The sequence below is a fragment of the Rousettus aegyptiacus genome, unplaced genomic scaffold, assembly GCF_014176215.1.
Source record: "Rousettus aegyptiacus isolate mRouAeg1 unplaced genomic scaffold, mRouAeg1.p scaffold_m13_p_1, whole genome shotgun sequence".
Lineage (NCBI taxonomy): Eukaryota > Metazoa > Chordata > Mammalia > Chiroptera > Pteropodidae > Rousettus > Rousettus aegyptiacus.
The window spans coordinates 116,958,965-116,981,064 of NW_023416284.1; the positions used below are offsets into that span (position 1 = coordinate 116,958,965).

General features: G+C 34.1%; 1 long non-coding RNA gene and 2 pseudogenes across 1 annotated transcript in view; 1 reads left to right on the plus strand and 2 right to left on the minus strand.

Moving 5' to 3' along the window:
* The window catches only part of LOC118611331, a 163,459-nt gene that overhangs the window by 73,328 nt on the left and 68,031 nt on the right, over positions 1-22,100 (minus strand). The window contains exon 2 of the long non-coding RNA XR_004954211.1: positions 5,279-5,463. This is a non-coding gene — a long non-coding RNA (uncharacterized LOC118611331). The remainder of the gene's footprint in view (positions 1-5,278; positions 5,464-22,100) is intronic.
* LOC118607292 lies at positions 1,666-1,784 on the plus strand (annotated as a pseudogene).
* On the minus strand, positions 14,514-14,632 carry LOC118605239 (annotated as a pseudogene).

Below are 22,100 nucleotides of genomic sequence, written 5' to 3' on the forward strand. Positions count from 1 at the left end.
TGGCAAGTTTTATAGTTCAATAATTCTAGGATCCAACAGTAACATCACAGAACTGACTTGAAATTACTTCCTTCTATTGCTGCATTTCATCCACATCACCACACCAATCCTTTCAGATCTCATTTAATCACTGATGAAACTGACTACCAAACTCAATGTTTACTGGATTATTTCCCGGATTTTTGCAGCACTTTCTTTGGAAATAGGTTTGCTGCTCTAATATTTCTTATACATTCCAGACCATCATTCATAATACTCTACCTAAAATATATTTTAAACATCTGTTTTCCTAGAACCAGCAAAAAATATACAAAATTTCTTATGAGTTGGGCTGGCAGGCCCCTTTGCTGTACTTTCTTCCTATTTTATAACTTTTATAGCTTCCTATGTATAGTTAGTTCATTAAATGAATACATATTGGTGTTGATAATGAGGAAACTGAAGATTGCTTTGATGGCTTCATTAAAGGAGAGAGCACCCAAATAAAAATGATAAATTCTCAATCTTAAGAGTGACCTTGGTCTAGCGAGTAATGCTCCAAGGAACTTTCTGTACCTTTTCACCTGGTGATAATAGCTGCTGCTGAGTGTTAAAGCAAAAGAACAAGACAAACAAAAACTCAGACACAGATAACAATTTAGTGGTTACCAGAGGGAAAGGTGGGGAGGTAGATAAGAGTAAATAAAGGAGGTCAAATTTATGGTGATAGCAGATTTGACGTTGGGTAGTGAACGCAATACAATATACATGACATATTATTGAGTCGTATACTTGAAATCTATATAATTTTTTTAACCAATGTTACCCAAAATAAATTTAATTTAAAAAGCAATTGACAAATCTTTATTATGCATTTACTAAATAAGAATATCTGGATGATAAGAGACACAAATAGTAATTTTCTTATAAATTATAAATATATCAAACATAACATTTCACCATAATATTTTAAAGTTAATTAGCAGTACAGCAACTGTGGGATAGAGATCAACCCTTCTGGGGCAGTGATTTTAGATGCAGGCAATGTTTTTGCCTTTGAAGGATCTAAAAGGTAGATCTGGAAGAAGAGGATTCTAAGTCAAGGAAATGTGCCCAGAGACTCAGATATCTGAAAGTTAATGTGAAAGTAATCAATTGTTCAGGGGTTAGTAAACAGAAAGGTCATTTTCATCTTAAACTCTGCTTAAAACAGCACTTAAAAATAAGTTAGAACTGAAAATTCCAGTTAAACCCAGATCTAAGAGTAGTCTGAATACAAAACTAAGGAACATGAACATTTTATTTAGATATATTATAAATTAGGATTACAAACCTTGGTTTGTGGGCTTTAACAGCAGCAAGTGTTTTCCACTTTTACCTCACCTGAAGACATTTAAGTTTGCAAATCTTTCTCTGAGTAGTAGAATCTTAGTAAAAGAATAACATATGGAATATAATAGTTTTAAATGAGGAATCTCGCTGTGGTGTTCTGTAAGATCTAGAAAGCAGATAAACTGGAATAGAGAAAATCTTCTAGAAGGTAACAGTGGAGATTTAAGGATGAAATGATAACATCCCAAAGCTGCATTGTGATATAATCGAGAGGAAAGGAGAATTCTCGAGGGCATTTGATAATTAATTTACTTACAAATTATCTCTGGAACAACATTCTAAAATGGTACTCAAGTCTATGGCCATGCCACCCTGAACAAGCCCAATCCTGTCTGATCTTGGAAGCTAAGCAGGGTCAGGTCTGGTTAGTATTTGGATGGGAAACCACCTAGGAAGACCAGGTGCTGTAAGCAAAAAATAAAAAATAAGGGATTGTAAACTGACAAGGTTACAATCCTTGTTCTTGCAATCTGTGAGGTCAACCAAGGGTTGCCTCACCTAAAAAAAAAAAAAAAAGATTAAATGATGATCAAAAGTCTGCCCTCCTATAGCTTATAATTTTATTGTGGGAGATAGATTGTAAACAAATAAGAACACAAGTGAATATAAAATTGTAAATGTTATTAAGTATTTCAAAGGGTAGAACATGCTTGTAAGTGGGGGCTCTGACCGAGTAATATTACTGAGGGAAATTTCAAGTAACTCTTGAGCTAGAATTTGAAGAATCAATTGGAATTAATGGGATATAGAGAGAAGAGGGTTCTAGGCAGAAGAAAATGTAAAATCCCTGTGGTGGGAAGAGCATAGCAAGTATGGGCATGCCTCATTTTATTGTACTTTGCTTTACTGCACTTTACAGAGGTTGTATTTTTTACAAATTGAAGGCAAGACCGTCTACCAGCAAAAAGATTATGAGTTGCTTTACGGTAGTGCCTGGAACCAAATTCGCGGTGTCTCTGAGCTATGGCTGTAGTAAACATTGAGAGGAGGTCAGTGTGATCGAGTGCAGAGGGAGGAGAAAGGAGGCACACGTGAAGATGCTAGAACACACAAGATCTTGTTAAGAAGATTGTTCTTTAACCTAAGAAAACCTGGAAGATTTGAAGATTGTATGCAGCTGGGTGCTCGGAGGAGCTTCACATTTTAAAAGAACATTCTGAAAATAAGTAAGTAAAGAAAGAAAAAAAAAACACATACTGGCTGTATTAAGGTGAAGTAAATTGCGGGCAGGCATGGAGAAGTGTTCAAACCCTAACACTGCCATAATACTCAACTTTAAACAGAATAAGTGGGTGCAATAAAATATTTAGCACTTCCTAAAATATATTTCATAAAACACCAATGCAAAATGTCCTAAGGGCACTATTCCATAATTCGATAACGTAGGGAAATGCTGCATATTCTATCCCCCTCTTAAAAATCGTCAGTACACATAGAATATTAAAGACTAATGTTGAGAAGGAATACAACTAGAAAACAAAACAAAGCATGTTTAACTTTGCAAAACCCCTAATGACTGAATCTAACCTTGAAACTTATTGCACACAAATACCTCTTGGGAAATGTATAGACTATTCTTACAGACACAGAACTGGGATTTAGTAGATGGCTCTGCCAAGCTTTTCATATTACTGTTAGAGAAATATTTTTCCACTTAAACTTTTTAAAATATTAAAGAGAAAAAAAGAATATAACTTAACACATGAGGCTACTGCAACTATAGAAAAATGAAATAATTTTAGAAGTATAAAAACCAGTAAGAGAAATGGGTTTACATCTACGGAACTGTTGCGGGGAAGACTTTTTAAAAATACACATGTCAAAATAATTTCATACCTCTAAAAATAAGCAGTGAATGTTCCAGCAGCAGCAGCTAACCTTCACGATGACCTTAATGAGCCATGCCTCCCGCTATTTATTCCCTTACTCAGCACTCTCCCACGTTCAATCACTCTACTGTTGACCAATAGAATGTAGTGAGTATGACTGAATTTCAAAGCTAGATTATAAATGCCTCTACAACTTCCACCTTGGACGTTTGGGTTCTTAAATTGCTTACTCTGAGGGAAGCTAGCCACTAGGCCACGAGGATGCTAAAGTTACCCACTGGAGAGACCCAGGCAGAAGCAGCTGCTACCAATAGCCACATCAAATTGCTAGCTATCTGAGTGAGCCACCTGTTGGCAGATTGTTTAGGCCCAGACATGCTTTGAGAAATCACGAAAGGTAATAAAAGATTATTGTGATTTTATGCCACTAAATATTGGGGTTTTTAAAAAGCGGCAATAGGTAATTGGCATGTGGCGTTCTTTTAGAAAAAAATATTCTGAATGATTCTTTCTTGTTAATATAAGTCACATGGATATACTTTGCCAATTAAGCATTAATGTTTGTAAAGCATTTTATTTGCCTTCCAAATTAGCTTATACTATGATCTTTAGAAAGCATGCTCCAAGGATATTACCAGATAATCCACAGAAAAGAAAAAATTTAACGTTCTCATGATATAACTCATAGAAACAGACAATATCTCAGATATTAATGTACAACCCTTCTTCTTTAGTGAAAACAAATTGTCACAGAAGTGGGTCTTTAGAAGATTGTTAAATCTTGACTAGGACAAGCCTTCTCTGATGATGAATATGACATAAAGTCTTTGAAAACAGCTATTGTGAATGAAGTAGAAAATTTTCACAAGGTGATGAGAATGAATCTCACACTTTGCAAGTTCTTTCCCTTAATAACGTCCACCTAACTCTACTCCTGTTTTCTCTGTAGCCTACTCAATTAAGGATACTAATGGAGGTATGATAGAATATAAATCATTTCCCAAATCCCAACATTTCATTCTATTAGCTTCAACCTAGTTCCTCACTTCTTATCTGTATATTTCTAACAGAAAAAAAAGGGGGGCATTGATTTTTTCCTTTTTTTCCCCCCACTTCCAATCACCTTAGGAGGTCTTATTTGAATAAGAGCATTGCTCCAAATCAAAGACACTGGGGGAAAATGTAAGCAGGCATAGCTATAATCTATAAGTAAAATGAGCCTTTGTATAACTAAAATTTTATTACTTTAGTTTTAAGTATATTCAGTTTTATTTATATTAAAATCATTGTGACTGAGAAACTGAAAATCTTATTATAGTCACAATGCTGAAGAAAATGCAAAGTTTTATATATTTTTATTTATAAAAAAGATATTCGACGTATAGTTTAAGTTCTGACATCTAAAAAGCTTAGAAGTAGTAACTCTAGTCCTTACAACAAGAAAAAAGCTAAACAAACTAAAAAGAACTTTTCTTGGACTCTGAGAATTGAGGTTATAAGGCCAACCACCACCTCAAAGTGTGGAGAGGTAAGGTGGATACAGAGAATCACAGATGAGATCAGTTTACCTGGAGCAGAAGCTGCTAGGACCATAAACTGGTGGAAACACTTAAATGCTAATTTTGATGAATTGCTGGAGGCTGAGTATGGACTAGAGAGAGAGGACATCTGAAAGCCCAGTCTTAGGGAGGTCCACACGTTTTCATTTGTTCTACTTCTAGGAACCTCACCTGGTTCTCATAGTGATGATCCAAAAAATGCCCTCAGGTTTCTGGCAAAGGTAGGGGAACAGTAATAATTTTGAAATATGTCCTGAGTTTTTCTCCATAATAAAAGGCCACTCTCCAAGAGAAAAAAAATTTATAAGATCCTTTGCCTACTTGGAAAAAAAGAATTATCCAACTCTAGCCCCAACTCTTAAAACTCAATAAGAATACAGACAACCCAATCAGAAAAGGGGCAAAAGATTTGGTTATTTCACCAAAGGTGATATACAAATGACAAGTATATGATGATATGCTCAACATCATTTGTTACTAGAGAACTGCAAATAAAAACAATGATATAGCATTACATACCTACTAGAATGGTTAAAATCCAAATATCTCGCAATGCCAAATACACAGTCACATATTTAAAGAAACTGTAGACAAACTTCTTATGATTATCCTTCTCGAACATGTGAATCATTAAGAAGGGGCTGAAGTAGGAGCTTGGTGATAAAGTCCATTTTCCTCTAAAGTCTTTTGAAAACATTTGGCATCTAGGAAACAAAAGCAGATATGGAATGTACTTGCTTATAGTGTTGGATACAGAACGTGGGCACGCACGCACGCGCGCACACACACACACAGAGTTTCTGTATGTCTGATGTGGAAAGTAGAGATTAGGCAACACTTTCTTGCATGGAAACCAGCAAATAGATATTGCTGAGCCATGAAAAACCAAAAATTCTCAGGCCTTCTAATGTCAAAACTGTCAGAAAGCAACAGGGTCAGTCAGCGTGAGATGTGACAATGTGAATTATATGGCTGTGTTAAATGGACCACGTAGAAGTAAAATCAATTACAGTTCTCCTCTTCCTTCCCTTCTAAGGCATCATCTTTATTCAGTCTTCCCTGAGTCCTTTATTTCCCTAATTAGAGATAATATGTTGAGAGAATTGCAAGGTCATTAGTAGGTAGCTTTATATTTTAAAAAGACATGGAAAACTGGATAATAAAATTAAGAATTTCTGTTCATTAAAAATACTAATAAGAGAGTATAAAGGTGGCACATGCAATGGACAGATATTTATAACACATATATCTTTTTTTTTAAAAAAAAAAAAAAAACCTCTGCCAAATATATAAAGAACTACAAGATCAATAAGAAAAGGAGACACAAACCCAGTAGAAAATGGGCAAAAATTTCTGAACAAATATTTTAAAAGGATATCCAAAAAGCCAGTAAAGATATGAAAAGGTATGTAACTTCATCAGTCATCACAGATATGCAAGTTAAAACCACAGAGATTTCATTAGATATTATCATGATAAAAAGGAAAATAAATTAATAATGGAAAATAATCTGAATGCTCATATACTATTGTTGAGAGATGAATTAGCACAACCATTTTGTAAAACTCTGACACTCTATTACAGCTGCCCATGCTAAGAGGAAAAAGTTAAAACAACCGAGTTGTTTTTGTGCGTATATTTTTTAATAGCTTCAATTATACAATACATTGGTTATGCATTTACACAGTTTATGAAACAAATCCCCCTGATTATCTTCCCTCTGGCTCTACACATAGCCATTATCTTACTAAAGCAACTGAGTTTTAATCCTTCATTCACTATTCCTACCAAAAGGAAGCCCTTGGTAGAAAGGCTTGGGGTCATCTAGTATAATCTCCTTCATAGCTAGACCTACAGATAAATAGACTAATGCTATTTGCCACTAAGAAGTGACCTTGAATCTGAAATATCCTTGGCAGGATGGCCTGGTTAATAACAATCTATATTAAAGGAACCCGGGATACATGAGATCAGTCCCACTGGAGTATCTCGCCTCAGCTCTCTGGCTTCACAATTTAAATGCTCCTGCTGTGTGAAGCGACCCTACAAATGTAACATGGAGATCTCATCCATAATTCTGGGCCAATGGAACATGTCAGACAAGGAAAGACAGAACCTGGGAAACTGCCCTTGCTGCCCTAAACCTCTCTCTGCTCTTTCTGAAATTCTCAATTGCCTTCAAATTGGAATTATTTAGTAAAGTTTGCTAAGGGATAAAGTTTGCTCTATGATTCACGTGAGTGTAATTTGATAATTTCATCCTGTGTGTTAGCTCACACAACCAGACCCAATAATTCTACTCACAGGTAAGTGCAAAACAGAAATCATTCACATGTTCGGCGAACACCCAGAACTGTTATATTCATAGCAGCACTATTCTTAATGGCCTGAAACTGGAAAATATCCAAATGCCCATAAAGAAAATGGACAAATTGTGGTATGGTCACACAATGAAAAGCCATTCAGCAGCTAATAACTTTAATTACATGAATTAATAGGGATGTGCCACAGAAACAGGATGAGTAAATTAAGCCAAACTCAAAGAGTACTGTGTATTTCTAAAAGAACAAAACAGGCAAAATTAATCTAAACTTAAAAGTCAGGTAATTGAGGGCAAGTTGTAACAAAGGAGAGCTAGGGGAAGAAAGAACACCCTGGTGGGAGCAGTGGCCATCAATGGGTCTTTGAGGTCTTTGTGGTCAAGATGGTTAAGAAAGGTTTTTAGGACATTATACTGCATATTTGGGCATTGGTCATAGAACCCTCCCATCGTTACCTCTTTGAGAAGCTTCTGAAGAGGTTCATATAATTTTAAATGCTCTTTAAAGCCAAAGCGTTTATCTATTTGATGTTATGAAATGTGGAGATGAGTGATGAGATGAGAATAACGGCATGCTAGGATTATAATCAAAAAGGAAAAAACACTGTCAAGCATATATACATTTAAACATTTTAGAGATAGCAGGTCATCTAATTGTTGATATTTGCAAGCCTTTATATTTTGGTTTTAAGAAAATATCCTTGTGTAAAGTTTTAATTAAAAATTGATGCTGTCATATTCTATTCCATACTGTTAGTGAATATTCGCTTAGTTATTTTTAGTACTGCCTAAGAACCTTAAAATATCACTAAATTGATAATTCCAAATGTATATTTCTAATTTCCAAAATTATAACATGGTGATGATGATGATAATAATTATAACGACAATAAATTTCTCTTAAACCCTAGTCTATAAAGTACTGTAATAAACAGTATTTTATACTGTTTATACTCTAATATGGGAGTTTTTAATTCAGAATTCAATCAGATTCAGGGATCTATAAATGGAAATGGGGAAAAAAAATACATCTTTCTTTTCACTAACCTTTAACCGAAATTTAACACTTTTTTTCAATGTAAATTTAACATTTCTTTCAATAGAAATCACTGATGTTTCCATTACACTTACAACAGATAACTCGAAATTCTTGTTTATGTCCATCACTACACTGAAATGATTATATTCCTCATCACATCTTGTTATCTAATATGTAAAGAATAATGTTTATTACTGTGTCACATGATCTTTAATATTTTGATAGCTGTATTTTAAAATGATTGGTTTTCTTTATAATTCTATACATTTTATTTTATAAGTTGAAAAATATTATTTTCAACAGTACCAAAGGGTTCCATGGCACCAAAAAGGTTAAGAACCCCTAAAATATCTCATTTAATCCTTAAAACTTATGACATTAATAATATTATCATCCTCATTTTAGAACTAAGGAAAATAAAGCATGGAAAATTGAATGACTTTCCAAATGTGTAAGACCAATAAACCCCAATGCTAGGATCAGAACCTAAATTCATCTGTCTTCAGAGCTTGTCCTCTTGGCCACTGGTCCATGTAGCCTGTTAGAAATTTAAATCCTAGCACAGTAGCTTTCAAACTGTTGTCCACAGGGCCCTGGGGTTCTTTCTATGTGCCCTGGGGTGTGTCAGGGGAAGCAGTAGGGACCAAACTTCAGGCAGAGCAGCCCTTTGTCAATAACTTGGAGTTCCAACTAAAGTTTTACTTTAAAAACTTATGTCCTCTAGTATTAAAAACTATACAAATCATAGTCACTAGTCAAACTTCAAAAAAATCAGTTATGAGATAGATATTTTTGTTATCGGCCAATTCAGCCAGCTAAGGCCCTAATTAAATCATTTCACTGAACAATTAGATTTTTTAAAATTTTAATCTGAGAGCCAACTAAGTTTTTACAGATCTGATGGGACATCTCCAGTTGTGACTCTGCTGTCATCTATAGAACAGAGGAAGAATCCCAGGACTTCCCAAGATTGTACATATTCCAAGCCCAAGACCCTAGGCTTATTCCATAATTTTTTATAAGACCTTTAATGTGCTTGTAGACTTGCCCATGCTGAAAATATGTGATGACTGGGAACATGACAGATTTGGCTGTAGTATATACAGTCACTCACTCTCTTTTTTATCTTATTTTTGTTGTTAAATTAAGCTTGGCTTGATTACTTCCTGTGGATTTCTGTAAGTTCCATGGCACAATTTCAAGATTATAGATAGGCAGAGTTTTAGCTTTATGAAGATATGCTGTATGTTTGGAAATGCTACCATATTCATTTAGGAGGGTTTAAACTGAGGCAAGAAAGAGGCACCAAAAAATGAAATATCAGATTTTTCCTTTTAGGGATATTATTCAGGTTCAGAAGGAGGAGAGATGGGTTAGGAAAGAAAGAGAAGGCTTTTTAAGATTCACCCCTTTTGTGATGGATCAGAAGGAAGTACAGGAGATGACTAGGTCAGAATTGAGAAAAGCAGCTGACCCAGTATTTTCGTTACTGTCATTAAACACACCAGGGTGACCAATAGGGATGTCAGCAGCACTATTAACTTTCCTAGTAAGTATTAAATGGACCTTCGAACATCATGTCCCAGTGCCCCAGGATATAAAGAAATTAATGAAAACTAACTTGGGAAATAGATACTGCTAGAGGGAAAGAATATGGAAAAATCAGAGGAAGATAGAGTCATAATTGTGAAGCATGTTTGCCCAAAACTCTTGCCCTCAAATAGAGCATCTCTGTGCAGACTATTCACTGACCATGGATTATGACTGCAACAAGAAGAAAAGCCTTTAATCCCTGACTCACCAGAACCTTACACATCTGCTTTCAGATGAGGATATCATTACCTTGTAATCTATCCTCTCCCCACTCCATTCCCCACAATACAACACCAAAAGAATATAAATGATCAACATGTAGTATTATGTACTTTATTTGGCACTTTAAGAACAGATTACTCTTCGTAAGCTAGTCAGATAGTTATTACATAAGCAAAAACAGCATATACACTATTCGATTATCTTAGCCTCCTCTTTGTTTTATAGATTACCTCTGAACAATGATTACCTACCTTAAAATGGATAAACTGCTCTCTTCTCTCTTTCTCTTTCTTTCTTTCCACTCCTTCCCTTCCACATACACATGGAAATATCAAGTATCAAAGGAGAGGCACAATTTAGGCAAACTTCTGAGTCACAGTGGGAAGTCCAATAAGTACCATAAGCATGAGTGATGAACAAAGGAGACAGGCAGGGCGAGGGACAGAATTGCAGCAATGGAACAGGGAAGCAAAAATTGAGCTGCTAAAGGAACATGGTGCAGCCATTCATGACTCAAAAGAACAATACTTCAGGCCTCCCTGTAACAAAACCAGCGTCTTGACCTCCCATATGGTCTATCTTGCCATCTCAATACCAAAAATTTTCCAGTCACATCTTTCCAGTTTCATGTTTCACCAGCATATTCTCAACCTCAAAGTGCCACAGAGTGAAATATACAAATCCTTCATCTTTTATTTGCTGTGATAGCACCATAGCCTAAAACAGTGCCAGGCACACAGTGGGTTTTCAATATGTGTCCTAAATGAATGAATGGTTTAGTACTCACTCAACATAACTTGTTGATCTCTCCTAACCATTCATATAGTATACATACACTGTAGTCAGTCATATGCAAATATTTATTAAATGGAGATTTGTGTAGGACAATTTTCATGGATAGCAATGTTAGTATGAACCCTAGATAAATCATGCAATTTAGCATGTGCTATTTGCTATATATGTTATACTTGCTATATATTTACTAGATAAAACCATCACAGAGAGGTAGATCCAGGAAGGAAAAGTTCATAATAAGAATAATATCTCTGTTATACAGATGAGGAAGCTAAGGGTCGGGCAGTTAACTAAGGGTCACAGTTAACAAATGTGGGCCTAGCTTTGGAGCCCATATTCTTAACTACTATGTCATATATAAAAGAGTAAAGGAATATATTTATTATTAATAATAACAATGATAGCTTCTAATACACATTGAGCACTTCCCATGTGCTACTAAGTGCTTTACATATATTATTTTAATCTACACAACAATTTTATGAAGTAGGTTCAATTATGATTTCCACTTTACAGAGGAAGAAATTGAGACTTAGAAAGCTTTGGTAATCTGCCCAAGTTTCGTAGGCAGGGTGAGCCAGCCAAACTCAAGAGCCTGCACACTTAACTGCACAACAGAGGCTGGTCCTTCGTGGCAGGGAACTTTAGAAGTTACACCATGCAGTGACAAAGGGTATAATACTATGCGAGCATTTAAACCCAGCTGTATTTTCCACTCCTTTACAGCATGAACTCTATGAAACTTCTGTTTGAATAGAGACCGTCCCCTGCAATTGAAAGAAAGTGATTTGGGGCTGTTACACAGAGATATCTTTGATACAGAATTCATTGTTGTAAGGAGATTGTCACTGTAGAGGTCTGAAATCTGGGCCAGGGCAGACACCAGAAGTCTCTTTACAGAGCAATATGGATGGCCCTAGAAGCAGGTACATGTCAGCTAAAGAAATTAATGTTCCTCTCATGACATGTAGTCATGTTGAAAATAATACATATCCATAAATGAATTAAAACTGGATGGGATATTTACTTTATAGAATAATGGAATCAGGAATTTTTAAATCTTTGGTTCCCATAAGAATGACTCAATATCTCAACATTAATTTATCAGAATTAATATATATTCCTAATATTAACTTCAAATAATCAATTGATTGGATATAGAATAAAAAAGGAATGGTTTGACAGCAGCTGATATAAGAAAAGCTCTAAGATAGAGGCATAAACACAGTAGGAGCCAACAAGAATGACATAACTACTTTAAAGCTAATGTCTTGATAAAGAATAAATGGCCCCATTCTTCTCAAAGCTGGTCAGATACTAATGGTTAGATTCTCCCCTAGCTTTCCCAACCCGAATAGCTTGTTTACCGAGCAGAAATATCAGGATAGTAAGCTGGACAACTCAAGGAAAATACTGAAGAAAGGTCTGTTTAACTTGGATAATAGATGAGTTAAGAAGAACATAGGCAATATAAGTTATATGGAATAGGGAGTAAGTAAATACTCTCTTCTTTGCAGAAGACCAAAGTAGAATCAATGAGTGAAAACTAGATTGGTAGATATGTTCAACAATTGAAATGAGCTGCTCCCCAAAATAATTAGTCTCATTTGGTATATATAGCAGCTTTAAGAGCTGTCAGTTGTTATTGCTTTTAGTTTTTTTGCTCGCTTTCTGAGAGGTTATTTATTATTGCCCACTGCCATGTGACTGGCAGTATCTCCCTATAAGTATGTACTTCCCTGACCCATATTGCCTTTGGCCACATGAAGTCCTTTGGTCAATGATTGTGAGGGGATGTGATATATGCCAGCGTTTCTCACACTTTAATGCAGCAGTCCTCAATCTTTTTGGAACCCAGGACTGCTGCTACTGTGAGAATCTAATTCCTGATGATCTGAGTGGAGCTGAGGCAGTGGTGCTACTACAAATACAGACGAAGCTTTGCTTGCTCACCTGCTGCTCACCTCCTGCTGTTTGTCCCAGTTCCTAACAGACAACAGACCGGTACTGGTCTATAGCCAAGAGTTGGGGACCCCAGCTTTAGCGTGTCTACAAATTACTTGAAGATACTATTAAAATGAAGATTAATTTTCGGTAGGTCTCGAAGGGACCTTGAGATGCTGTATTTCTAACAAATTTCCAAGTGATGTTGAAGGTCCTGGTCATCAAACCAAATTTTGAGTAGCAAGATTTTATGCGGTATCTAAGTTTTAAGGGTCACCATCACTTTCCTGCCTCTCTCTTGCTTTTGCCTTTTTAGATCAAACTAGCATGTCTTAATTTTGGGATACTTGTAGCTTTGGTCCTGGAATGAGAAGACATGTGCAGCAGAACCACAGCCACCAATATTTAAATAAATATATATGTGTTGGGACTACATGTTACTATAAAGGCTGACTAAAGCAAGTTTCATCTACAAAGGCTCTCATACAGGACATTCCTAAAAAGAGAATGAGTCTAGACTTAATTCATTCCATGTGTCTTTACGAATCTAGATTCTAGGTCATATTTGTGCCAATTATTCATAGACTGTAGTTTGAACAGGTTCACGTGTTCCTATAATCAGTAACTTAGTTAAATGTTGGGGTTGATTTGATACTTCTCCCTTCAATTCCATATCCAAGTGATAGATCCAAAGGCCTCTTAACAATTCAAACTTAGCAAAATGTGCTTGGATAAATAGTGAACATAAAGCCTAATTAGTCAAAAACACTGTGGGAAGTGCCTTTGAAAAAGGTGGCTGATATTTGGTTAGGAAGAAATGCACCCTCTGATCATTGAATAACATTTTCTGCCAGTTGTTAAAGGTTTAGGATGCGGGATATTCAGGAAGGAACCCAAAAAGAAGATAACAATATAGACTTCAGGTTAAAAGTGAGAAGTTCCCCATCCTGTGGCAAAATCATGAATTGTTTGTTGTTCCATGCATCTGGATTTTAGACTAGCAATGTAGGTACAAGGTTGCAATAGTGACTATGGGACCTGGTCCCAAGAGGTTTAGAAGTAATTGCCTTAAGTAAACAAAAAAACTGCCTGAACTAGAGAAAAGTACACCTTTCTCAAGGAAGCCTGAAAAGAAAACTCCCCACATTCAGCTTTTCTAAACCAGCTGACAGACACACACATGAGATTACGACTTTGGCAGCACAGAGAAAGAGATGTTGCCAATTTCACAGTCAAACCACTGAATTAATGTTGTTTTATCTTAATTAAACTTACCCAAACTCATTATTGTAGCCATGCATTAAGTGTAGCTATCCTATCTTTCCAATATTCCCAGAAGAAAATGCTAGAAGAGGAAATATGCCAGCTCAGCAATATTCCATAAAATTAATTACATAAGGAAATTTGCTAAATTGTGTTCTAACATAGATACTTTTTGTACTTACTCTTTGAACTTTATGGCTAGATTTTAAATATGTTGGAACAATAATAATACCTTTTTAAGAAAACAAATTCTTGACTAAAACCTCTAAACAAAATCTACTGATATAATATTTAATATATTAAGAATCAATTCATTTGGTTCATAAATTTTAGTTGGTGATCACAGTTTATCAGAGCCCTGTGAAATCTCCCATTGCCAACCAAAAATGTATTGTTAATATTTACCTTTTACTATATTTCCAACTCTAGAATTTTGCAACAGATTTATTACATAGATGTCTAAGTAGCAATATTGCTAGGCAATTATTGACCACATATCATAGAACCTGAAAAAAATGTCTCTTTCATCCTGAAATATAATAATATATAATAACTTGCATTTTTATTTTTATTTATTATGCCTGCAGCACCTGGTCTTCCTAGGTGGTCTCCCATCCAAGTACTAACCAGGCCTGACCCTGCTTACCTTCTGAGATCAGATGGGATCCGACTTATTCAGGGTGGCATGGCCACAGACTCAATAATTTGCATTTTTAAATGCTCTAGAAGACCATATTTTTAAGTGTTCATAGAAAGTGTTAAACTTTCTTATTAAGAATGTTTTTCTTATTAAGAATGTGAAGATAACAATATATAAGCTTTATTATTATTTTATTTTAGTTTCAGATATACCATACAATGGCTAGACATTTATATAACTTATGAAATGATCCCACCAATTACTCTAGCACCCATCTGGCACTACACACAGCCATTACAATAATATTGACTATATTCCTTATGCCATACTCTATATCCCCATGACTGTTTTGTAACTACTAATTTGCTTTTAATGAGCAATTCATTTACATCAGTAGATATATTACCTGTTTCATCATCTGAAATAAACTTTGTATTTCCAGAGGAAGTTTCTCAAAGTTAAAGATGTTTTCTGTGTGTCATCTCATAAACTGAAAATGACTACGAAATACTTACCAGCAATCATATGATAAAACTATATTCAAAAATCAAAATTAGAGTTAGAGGACAATGATGGTGAAACTAAACGAATACCTTATAAGTAAGGAAAAGACATTTATTCCAAAATTAATGTTATGGTTAGTTCTAGATTTCATTTGCTTTTTTTGTTTGTTCGTTTGATTTTTTTGGTGTTTTCTTAATTAGCACTTAGAGACTTACTTGTGCCACAGCCTCTCAAGGGAACAGTAAGGAGAACCCTGAGTTTTCTTTGCATCCTAGATAATGACTCACCATTTGACTTTGAGCTGAGGTTCACACCAACACAGTCCTCTACTGAGTAAGAATATTGCTCCATAGGAAAAGTATGGAGCAAATTTTACCTAATGTTTCTAAAGAGCTTTTGACCTCTGTGAGTATGTGCTAGCCTTTGAATTATGATCTCTATTTTTGGTTTGGTCATATTATTTAAATTACCTTTAAAATGACTTCCCTGGCAGATATTACAAAAAAAAAAAATGTTAGGTAAGTTAAAATTAAAAGAAGTGTACTCATTTTTAATGTTAAAATACATTACATTACACATAAGGAAAGGACGCCCTGTGACCTGCAACAAAGACATAATAGAAACCTAAGTACTTACAACCATTTGTAAAGGGGCTGTGACTGTCTCCTTGGCATTTCTGTAAAGCACTGCTCTCTGTGACCTGAATTTTATCATTACCAAACCCATAACAGAAACAACTGCGTGCCGAGGTATTTTTAGATGCAGACAGCTACCACTGTTGAATAAAATTTGTCATGACTTTTATTTTGTAACCCAAATATTATTGCTTCAAATAGGAATTTAAGAATGGGAAATATTTTTATCCCCCAATACATGTAATGGGCCTTGTTTATGAAGCTAATGCCCCAAAATTTAAAACCATCATTTTAAAACGTTGGTTTCTCTGATATTATGCCTTTCTCATCTTTTTATTTATTTTTTATCAAAAAGACAATATCTACCTTGAATAATTTTCTATTTTATCTCTGACCTCACACTTATCTACTTTGTATTTTATTTGCTTAAATAGCTTTTTCCTTATCTCTTCCTCAATATTATGGAAAACAATAACAAACTAATATTACAAATGAGACATACAGTTTTAATTCTAAATATAGGTACTTAAATAATAAAAAAAAATAATTAAAAAATGAATCTTAGGTACCTATTCCAATTCTATCATACTTGAAATTTACTGATCCTAATCTGCAAATTATGTATACCCATTGTTTTCATTATGTTTTTTCAATTTATTAATTATGAAATATATTAACTATGCAAAAAATACAGAAAACAGTAAGGGAGATATATATGTACTCACTTCTCAAAGCCAGCAAATATTAACATTCTACTATAAACTCCCAATTTGATTTTAGCATTCCCTTCTGAGAAGTAGCACCATTATGAAGTTGATAAATAGCCTTCCCATCCATGTTTTCATAGACATATGTTTTCATAAACAATATAGAGCAGAGGTCAGCAAACTATATATAGCCTGTGTGCCTAATTTGCCATGGCCCATTCTGTATGGTCCATGAGTTAGAACAGTTTTTATATTGAAAACAAGAAGAATATATGTGATAGAGACTACATGTAGCTCGCAGAGCCTAAAAGATTTACTATTCAGCCTTTTACAGGAAATTTACTAATCTCTGATATAGAGCATTATTTTGTTCATTTGTTAAATTCATATGAAGGGTGTCATATTAAAGAGGCCTTCTGCAACTTTTCTTTTCACTCAAGATTGTTTTTTGAAAATTATCGACATTGATACCTTTAGATATAATTCATCCTTTTAAACTGCAGCATAGTTCGGATACCACTGAAAAATGCCACATTTTATTGTATAATACCCTACTGATAGACATTTAGGTTCTGCCTAATTAGGGTCATTAAAAATATATCTGAAATAGATACCTGAAATATAAACATCTCCTTGTACGCATGGCAAGATCTCCTTTGTGTATACCTGGAAGCAGTACTGTGGACCATAATGTATATGAACCTCAGCTTTGCCTCAAAATTGCCAAATTTTTATTCAAAATAGCTTATTGATTACATTGTCACTAGCGGTGTGTAATTTACTCACATTTCCCCACATTTGAAAATACTTGTTTTCACGTCTCTTTCAGTGGTATCCTCTTATTTCATACACATTTTCCTGATTACCAGAGTGCCAGTTATGACTTTACTAACTCTCAGTTCTGAACTCATCTCTTTTTTGTCCTGCTCTGAGATATGGAATTGTATCCTATAAACATTTGTCCTTTTATGTTAGGCTCTGTCAGTAGAGACCACCGGAAGGAATGCAATACCATAGCCAGCAAAAGGGGCATCCTTTTCTCAATCCAGTGGGCTTTTCTTGTCCAGCACTGCAGCCAGCAAATTGATGTGCAAGATGCCTCAGAGCTTATAATCATCTTGGTGGCTGGTGTGGTCCAACCTCAGCCTACCCATGCCCTCTGGCAAGCTTCTTAGCCACCTGGTGACTGCTCTTACGGACCAGTTCCAGCCTATGACTTTCTTCTCATTGGTAGCTTTGGGAGAGAGGGGAGGCAGAGTTATTAAGTCTTTTCTTATTCATTCTCCCTCAGTGTGGAGGTAGTAGCTGTTGCCATGTTAGTACCCTAAGAGTCCTTTTTAGTTACTTTTAGTATTTAACCACTTTTTAATATATAATATAAAGAACCATTTAATTCTTTATATTGTTTCCCATGTTCAAATTATTGGTATGATTAATGTTTCCTGAGTGACAATGAGGTTGAACATATTTTTACATATTTATGGCCGTTAAGCTTTCTTCTCTAATTCATAGGTAGGTTGATAGATGGATAGAAGACAGATAGATGATGGACATATGTGCTGTTTTCTTTGTAGGAAGGGGTAAGATGTTCTTTATATGTTTGGGATACTAATCCTTTGTCAGTTCTATGCTATGCAAATATCTTCTCCAAATTTGTGACTTATCTTCACAATCAACAGTGAGTTTTTTTGATATAGAGAAAATGATCAATATTATCACTTATGGTTTGTGAATTTAGTGTCTTATTTGAGATAGTCTTCATTATCCTGATATCATAAACACTTCTACTATTTTTATCATAGAAGTTTGAGAATTTTGCTTTTTTTACATTTAAGTCTTCAATACACCTGGAATTTTGTATAAATAAAGTACAAGTACTATTTCCATATAAATAGTGATTTTTGTCTCAGCATTGTATATTGAATGGTTATCTTCTCTCCATTAATTTATATTGCAAACTCATCCTTAACAAGTTATTATAAATATAGGTCTATTCCTAGACTTTTAAAATTCTATTCAATTTGGCATATTCATCTAACCCAGTAACAATTTCCATTGTTTTAATTATGATAGCTTTATAAATTTGAAATCTGGTAAAATAAATAAACAATTTTCTATCTCCTCTTCCATATTCTCCTTTAAAATTATCTTGGATAGAACTAATAAATTACCAGTAAAGTTTCAGGATAAAGAATCAATAAACAGAAATCTGTTGTGTTTCCATACACTAGTCACAAATAATCAGAAAAAAAAATTAAGAAAACAATCCCATTAACAACTGCATCCAAAAGTATAAAATACATAGGAATCAATTTTACCAAAGAGATAAAAAAAAACTATACTCTGAAAAGAACAAGACATTAAAGAAAGAAATTGAACAAGATATAAATAAGTAGAAGGTTATTCCTTTGCTCTTGGATTGGCAGGATTAATATTGTTAAAATGTTCTTACTATTTTAATTTACTATATTACCTAAAGTAATATACATATTCAATGCAATCCCTATTAAAATACCAATGGCATTCTTCTTAAAATTAGAACAACGATCCTAAAATTTAAATGGAACCACAAAAAAACCTGAATAGTCAAAGAAATCTTGAGGAAAAAACAAAGTAAGAGGCATCATTCTCCAGGATTTCAAACTATACTGCAATGCTATAATAATCAAAACAATGTGGCACTGGTGTAAAAATAGACACGTAGATCAATGGAATAAATAAATCCTAACTTATTCAGTCAATTAAGCTATAACAAAGGAGGCAAGAATACACAATGGGGTAAAGACAGTCTTTTCAGTAAGTGGTGTTAGTAAAACTGGACAGATACATGAAAAAAAATGAAATTGGACCACTTTCTTATACCACATACAAAAATAAACTCAAAATGGATTAAATACTTAAAAATAAGATCCCAAACCATAAAAATCCTAGAAGAAAGCACAGGAAGAAAACTCCCTATAAGCAACATCTTTTTGAATGTCTCCTCAGGTAAGGAAAACAAGAGAAAAAATAAACAAACAGAACTCCATTAGACTAAAAGTTTTTTTGCACAATGAAGGAGACTAAACAAAACAAAAAGACACCCTACTTAATGGGAGAAGATATTTGCCAACGATACATCTGATAAGAGATTAATAACCAAAATATATAAAGAACTCATACAACTTAACTTCAAAAGAAAAAAAACAATCTAATTAAAAAATGGGCAGGGAACCTAAATAGACATTTCTCCAAAGAGGACATATGAGTGGCCAATAGACATATGAAAAGATGCTCAACATCACTAATCATCAAGAAAATACAAATTAAACCACAATGAAATATCACCTCACAACAGTCAGAACGGCTATCATCAATAAATCAACAAATAACAAGTGTTGGTGAGGATGTAGAAAAAAGTGAAGTCTAGTACATTGTCAGGGTGATTGTAAATTAGTGCAGCCACTATGGAAAACAGTATGGAGATTCCTCAAAAAATTAAAAATAGAGGTTCCATGTGATCCAGCAATTCTATTTCTGGATATCTATTTGAAGAAAACAAACAAACAAAAAACCCACACTAATATGAAAAGACATATGCCCCTCTATGTCCATTGCAGCATTACTAACAATAGCCAAGATATAAAAGCAACCTAGATATCCATTGATAGATGGATAAAGAAGATGTACATATATATATGCACATATATACAATAGAATAATATTCAGCAATAAAAAAGAATAAAATTGTGCCATTTGCAACAACATGGATGGACATAGAGGGTATTATGTTAAGTGAAATAAGACAGAGAAAGACAAATATACTATGATCTCCATTATATGTGGAACCTAAAAATAAATGAATAAATAAAACAGAAACAGAGAAAGAGTTATAGAGAACGAGCTGATGTTTGCCAAAGGGGAGGGAATAGGGGGATGAAAATTTAAAAACTGTAGTTAATATAAAAAGTGGTATTAAAAAAAACATAAATCAAAATAGTAGAAATAAAACTAAACATGTAAGTCATGTTACTACAATGTTTAGGATGAATTTTCATCTTAAATCACATATTCTTATAAAGAGGTAAAAATAAAATCTAAATATTGCATCAGTGTATTGAATCAATCAAAAAGTCATAAAAGTAAAGGCCATAGGCAAAGATATAGTGGATGATTCCAAACAAAAGTGGAGCGGGAGTGGGATCAAGAATCTAGGAGGAAGTAGAACTCTAGGCTGCAACAGGCAATCTGATAAATAGTGTTAATTTATTCCACTAAAAGAAAAATGTGATAATGAAGATATGACAGATTTGTACTTTCTATGATGAATATAAAAGCATTAAATGTAGTTAACAAAAGTTTTTAGCAATACAACAAGAAATGGAGAGAAGCGCTATTACTATACTAGATGTTGTTAACTTCTTTTGGGAAGATCAAGTGGCTGAAAATGAATAAGTATGTAGAGGGTCAAACAAAGTTAACATATTTGTAGCCCAAAATAAATATTTTTCTGAACATACTTGCAACATTTCTACAAATTTATCACAAAGAATATTTTAATAGATTCCCCAACAAGAAATTAAAATTCTACCAGTGGATTGAGGTGTTAGATGGTGTCCTAAACCACCCAGCACTATTAAGAGATCCTCATGATGATGATTATTGGAATCATAAAATATTCATCTCAACCAAAGATGACCATGTACCCCTGCAGTATGCCAAAGATAGGAAGGTCAGGAGAGGCCAGACACAAAAAAATAAAATCGTTCTGGCCAATTTTTGCCCTTTGCTCCTCCATTAGAATTTAAGGTAAACTAACCTAGTTCCAACAAAAGTACTTTCGGGAGTTATTAGAATAGTATTGTTTATTGATTACTTTGGGCAAAATAGAAACAGTTACAATTGGCTCCACATATATATTTCTGTACGTTTACCTTATCTTCAGTAAAGGTTTAAGATTTTCTTCAAAATAGACCCAAATAACTGTTATATTTATCCCTAGATACTGTTAGAGTAACTGAACAGGAGGCCATTAGACTGAGGTGGCCCTAATGCCTCCCCAGCCTTCTTAAGCAATCAGAACTAAAGCCAGAATCAACACACTTGAATTCGAGGGAATGTAATTTAAGAACAAGCATAACAAACAGACAATTAGGCTTTTGCAAATAAGGCAAATGTTAAGCTACAGCCAATCAAATAATTTCCTTGCTTTGCTTCTGCACCTTCTCTGTAAAAACTCCTCTCCATAATGCCTGTCAGTGGAGCGCTCCTGACCGCTTTTGATTTGGTAATATCCAATTTGAATTGAAGCATGTGCAAATAAACTTTTGAAAGCTTTAGTGTGCCTCAATTTATCTTTTAACATTACTGTATAGATTTTTCTTTTTTTTGCTACTTTAAATAAGCTTTTAAAATTACATATTCTAATTGGCTTCAATGGTATATAGAAATGGTATTGATTTTTATGTAATGATTTTTGTATTCAGCATACTGTTGATCTCATTTCTTAGTCCTAATAGTTCGTAGATTCTTTAGGATTTTCTATGTAGTTAATCACATCATCTGTGACATTTTACTCTACATTATATTTTACATGTAACAGAACATGCTTAAAGACCAAGGTATTTAATCATCAGAATGGAATTCACTGATTATTAAGGAAAATATTCATGTTAGCATCTTCTCTAAAAAACAAACAAA